The following is a 5,655-nucleotide window of genomic DNA, read 5'->3' on the forward strand; positions in this document are numbered from 1 at the left end:
TGCAGGTTGAGTCAGTTGATAGGAAGGCAAATGCAATGGTGGCATTTAATTTGAGAGGACTTGAATATAAAAGTAGGGAAGTACTTCTGAGGCTCTATAAGGCTGTGGTCAGACCACATTTGGAGAATTGTGTGCAGTTTTGGGCCCCGTATCTCAGGAAGGACGTACTGGTGCATGTTCAGAGGAGGTTCATGAGAATGGTCCCAGGAATGAAAAGCATAACATATGAGGAACGTTTGAGGACCCTGGGTTTATACACGATGGAGTTTAAGAAGGTGAGGGGGAATCTAATTGAAACTTACAGAATACTGAAAGGCCTGGACAGAGTAGAATTTGGGAAGATGTTTGTATTGGTAGTAGAAACTAGGACCTGGGGGTACAGCCTTAGAGTAAAGGGAAGATGCTTTAAAATGGAGATTAGGAGAAACTTCTTCAGTCAGAGTGGTGAATCTATGGATTTCATGACCACAAAAGGCTGTGGAGACCAGGTCATCGAGTATATTCAAAACTGAGATAGATAGGTTCTTGAGTATCAAGGGGATCAAGGGTTACGGGGAGAAAGTGCGAAAATGGGGTTGAGAAATTTATCAGCCATGATTGAATGGTGGAGCAGATTCAATGGGCTGAATGGCCTAATTTCTGCTCCTATGTCTTATGGTCTTATAAAATGCATAGAGATAGATACGTCTACCTTTTGTTGCATTTTTGTAATGGTAGGGCCATGGGGAATATTGCTGAATAAAGAGATCTAGGGGTGCAAGTGCATAGTTCCTCAAATGTGGAGTCACAGGTAGATATGGTGCTATGGAGGAGGAGTTTGGCATGCTTGCCTTTATTGATCAGAACATTGTATTTTGGAGTTGAGACATCATATTGCGGCTGTACAGGACATTGGTGAGGCCACCTTTAAAATACAATTCTGGTCACCCTTCTATAGGAAGGATATTGCTAAACTTGAGAGGGGCAGAAAATATTTACAAGAATGTTGCCAGGACTGGCAGGTTTGAGTTATTGGGAGATGTTAAATAACCTGGTGCCTTTCTCCCTGGGGTGTCAGAGGGTGAGGGGTGACCTTACAGACATTTATAAAATCATGAGGGGCACAGATAAAGTAAATATCCAAGCTCTTCTTCCTAGGATGGGGGAGGTCCAAGGCTAGAGGGCATAGGTTTAAAGTGAGAGGGAAAAGATTTAAAAGGGACATGAGGGCCAACTTTTTCACATAGAGGATGTTGTGTCTATGGAATGAGCCTCCATAAGTAGTGGTGGAAGCTGATACGATTACAACATTTAAGAGGCATCTGGATGGTACATGATTAGGAAAGCTTTAGACAGATATGGGCCAAATGCTGGCAAACTTGACTAGGTCAGATTGGCATATCTGGTTAGTAGATGATTTGGTCTGTTTCCATGTTGTATGACTGTAATACTGTCATGAATCTCTTTTATTGGACACGGTTGAGGTCACTTTTCCTGAGGGAGTGCAGGAGAGTTTTACCAAAACAATTCTGTTATGTTAAAGTCATAAATCACACATCACGAGGCTATAGTCCAACAGGTTTAATTGGAAGCGCTAGCTTTCGAAGCACTGCTTCTTCATCAGGCAGCTGTGGACAAGGACCATAAAACACAATTTACAGCAAAAGGTCACAGTGTCATGTAATGGTAATGATATATTGAACAAACCTCGATTGCTGTTAAGTCTTTAATCTTTGAGAATGGGTTGCAGGCTTCAGTTCATTGTTATGTAAATCCCAGAACTTCTTTTAAGTCACATTCTCAAGGTAAGGCATTTGATAAAGTTCTCCATGGTAGTAAGGCGTTTGATAAGGTTCCCCATGATAGACTAACGGAGAAAGTGAAGTCATATGGTGTGCAGGGTGTTCTAGCTAGGTGGATAAAGAACTGGTTGAGCAACAGGAGGCAGAGCGTAGAAGTTGAAGGGAGTTTCGTGAAGTGGTGTTCCACAGGGGTCAGTGTTGGGGCCACTGTTGTTTGTAATATATGTAAATGGTCTGGAAGAGGGCACTGTTGGTATGATCAGCAAGTTTGCAGATGACACCAAGATTGGTGGAGTAGCTGAAAGCATAAGGGACCGTCAGAGAACACAGGAGGACATAAATAGACTGGAGAGTTGGGCGGAAAAGTGGCAGATGGATTTCAATCCAGACAAATGTGAGGTGATACATTTAGGCAAGACTAATTCTAGACAGAATTATACAATGAATTGAAGAGCCTTGGGAAAAGTTGATGGGCAGAGAGATCTGGGAGTGCAAGTCCATTGTACCCTGAAACTTGCTGCACAGGTGGATAGAGTGGTCAAGAAGGCATATAGTATGCTTGCCTTCATTGGACGGGGTATTGAGTATAAGAGCTGGCAAGTCATGTTAACATTGTACAAGACATTGATTCAGCCACATTTAGAATACTGGGTACAGTTCTGGTCGCCACATTACCAAAAGGATGTGGATGCTTTGGAGAGGGTGCAGAGAAGGTTTACGAGGATGTTGCCTGGTATGGAAGGTGCTAGCTATGAAGAAAGGTTGAATAGGTTAGGTTTATTTTCATTAGAAAAAAGGAGATTGAGGGGGGACCTGATTGAGGTTTACAAAATCCTGAAGGTATAGACAGGGTGGATAGAGACAAGCTTTTTCCCAGGGTGAAGGATTCAATAACGAGAGGTCACGCTTTCAAGGTGAGAGGTGGAAAGTTTAAGAGGGATACATGGGGTAAGTACTTCACACAGAGGGTGGTGGGCGTTTGGAACACATTGCCAGCAGAGGTGATAGAGGCAGGCATGGTAGATTCATTTAAGATGGGTCTGGATAGATGCATGAGTAGGTGGGGAGTAGAGGGATACAGATGCTTAGGAATTGGGCGACATGTTGAGACAGTACATTTGGATCAGCTCAGGCTTGGAGGGCCGAAGGGCCTGTTCCTGAGCTGTAAACTTTCTTTGATTTTGTAACTTCAGGTTTTATAAAAAAAAAGGTGACATCTCAGCTCAGACAGTCCATTAAAGGTGTGAGGTTAGAGTCTATCTGTATCCCAGTCTTGAGTCAGACTGGTTCTATTTCCAAAGTAGAATTTATAAGATATTACATGGACTGACTGCCTGCAGATTGTGCTTTTTGAGCAAAATAGAATGTATCTGCAAATATAATCCTGTAAATGCAAATTCACCCCATAGACTTATATGTGTGTGTGCTTGCATGAGAGAGAGAGAGAGAGAGAGAGAGAAAGAGAGTGTGAGTGCACGAATGTGTTTTTGCTTGTGTGCATGTTTGGTAATGTGTGTTTGTATGCGTGTGAGAGAGAGAGAGAGAGAGATGGAGGATAAGCCAAGTTGATAGATGAAGGAAGGGCTGTAGATGTCATATACATGGACTTTAGTAAGGCGTTTGATAAGGTTCCCCATGGTTCGGCTGCATTTAGAATACTGTGTACAGTTCTAGTTGCCACCTTACCAAAGGGATGTGAATACTTTGGAGAGGATGAGGAGAGAGGATGTTGCCTGGCATGGAAGTACTAGCTATGAAGAGAGGTTGAGTAGGTTAGGTTTGTTTTCATGATAAAAGAGATTGAGAGGGGACCTGATTGAGGTCTACAAAATCATGAAGGGTATAGACAGGGTAGAAAGAGATAAGCTTTTTCCCAGGATGAGGGATTCAATAATGAGAGGTCACACTTTCAAGGTAAGAGGTAAAATGTTTAAGGGGGATACACGCGGCAAGTACTTTACACAGAGGTGGTAGGTGCCTGGAACGTGTTGCCAGCAGAGGTAGTAGAGGCAGGCATGGTAGATTCATTTAGATTGCATCTGGATAGATGCATGAGTAGTTGGGGAGCAGAGGGATACAGATGCTTAGGAATTGGGCAATAGGTTTAGACAGTAGATTTGGATCAGCTCAGGCTTAGAGGGCTGAAGGGCCTGTTCCTGAGCTGTAAATTTTCTTTATTCTTTGTAAGTCTGTGAGAGGGTGTGAGGGTTGGGGGAGGTGGTGTATGTGTGTGTGTATGAGAGAGTGCGTGTGCATGAGGGTCTGTGTGAGTGTATAGTGCAATGGGGTTATCTGTAGTGTGACATGAATCAAAGGTCCCAGTTGAGACCATGCTCATGGGTGCCAAACTTGGTCATCAGCCTCTACTCAGCCACTCTGCCTTGTCACGTAGGCTGAAGTCCGCCTTGGAGGTTGGTCACCCGAAGATCTGAGGCCAAATGCTCCTGACTGCTGAAGTATTCCCTGACTGGGAGGGAACATCCCGAACTGGCAACTGTTGCACGATGTCCGTTCATCCGTTGTCATAACGTCTGCCTGGTCTTGTCAATGTATCATGCCTCGCAACAACCTTGTCTGCAGCACGAGATAGACAATGTTAGCATGAGTACCTGCCGCGTACATGGTGGGTGCTGTCCCTGCATATAATGCTGGTATCCATGTTGACACTCTGACATGTTTTGCAGTGGTTACTATGACAGGGTTGTATGGTGTTGTGGTTGATGTTGTCCTGAAGGCTGGGCAGTTTGCTGCGAACAATGGTCTGTTTAAGGCGGTTGTTTAAAGGTAAGAAGTGGCGACGTAGGGAAGGTTTTGGCAAGGCACTCATCCTCATTGATAACGTGTTACAGGCTGTGAAGAACGTGGCATAGTTTCTCCACTCACGGGAAGTACTGGACAACGAAGGGTACCCTATCGGTTGCATCCATGTCTGTTTCCTGAGGAGGATCTTCGGATGACCAACCTCCAAGGTGGACTTCGGAATACGCAACAACCCAGAGTGGCCAAGCATAGGCTGATAGCCAAGTTCAGCACCCATGATGGCCTCAATCAGGATCTTGGGTTCATGTAACACTACAGGTGACCCCACTACACTATACACACACTCTTACATACTCTCTCACTCATGCACAGAACATAGAACATTACAGCACAGTGCAGGCTCTTCAGTCCTTGATGTTGCACCGACCTGTGAAACCAATCTGAAGCCCTTCTAATCTATGCTATTCCATTATCATCCGTATGTTATCCAATGACCAGTTAAGTGCCCTTAAAGTTGGTGACACTACTGCTGTTGCAGGCAGGGCATTCCATGCCCTACTGCTCTCTGAGTAAAGAAACTACCTCTGACATCTGTCCTATATATGGAAGGATATGGAAGATATAGACTGTAGGGAAATAGATGGTGACATCTTGCAAAATGTCCAGATGACAGAGGAGGAAGTGCTGGATGTCTTGAAATGGTTAAAGGTGGATAAATCCCCAGGACCTGATCAGGTGTACACGAGAACTCAATGGGAAGCTAGCAAAGTGATTGCTGGGCCTCTGAGATATTTGTATCATCGATAGTCACAGGTGAGGTGCCGGAAGACTGGAGTTTGGCAAACGTGGTGCCACTGTTTAAGAAGGGTGGTAAGGACAAACCAGGGAACTATAGATCAGTGAGCCTGACCTCGGTGGTGGGCAAGTTGTTGGAGGGAATCCTGAGGGACAGGATGTACATGTATTTGGAAAGGCAAGGACTGATTCGGGATAGTCAACATGGCTTTGTGCGTGGGAAATCATGTCTCACAAACTTGATTGAGTTTTTTGATGACGTAACAAAGAAAATTGATGAGGTCAGAGCAGTAGATGTGATCTATATGGACTTCAGTAA

Source organism: Chiloscyllium plagiosum, chromosome 30 (genome assembly GCF_004010195.1).
Source record: "Chiloscyllium plagiosum isolate BGI_BamShark_2017 chromosome 30, ASM401019v2, whole genome shotgun sequence".
NCBI classification, from domain to species: domain Eukaryota; kingdom Metazoa; phylum Chordata; class Chondrichthyes; order Orectolobiformes; family Hemiscylliidae; genus Chiloscyllium; species Chiloscyllium plagiosum.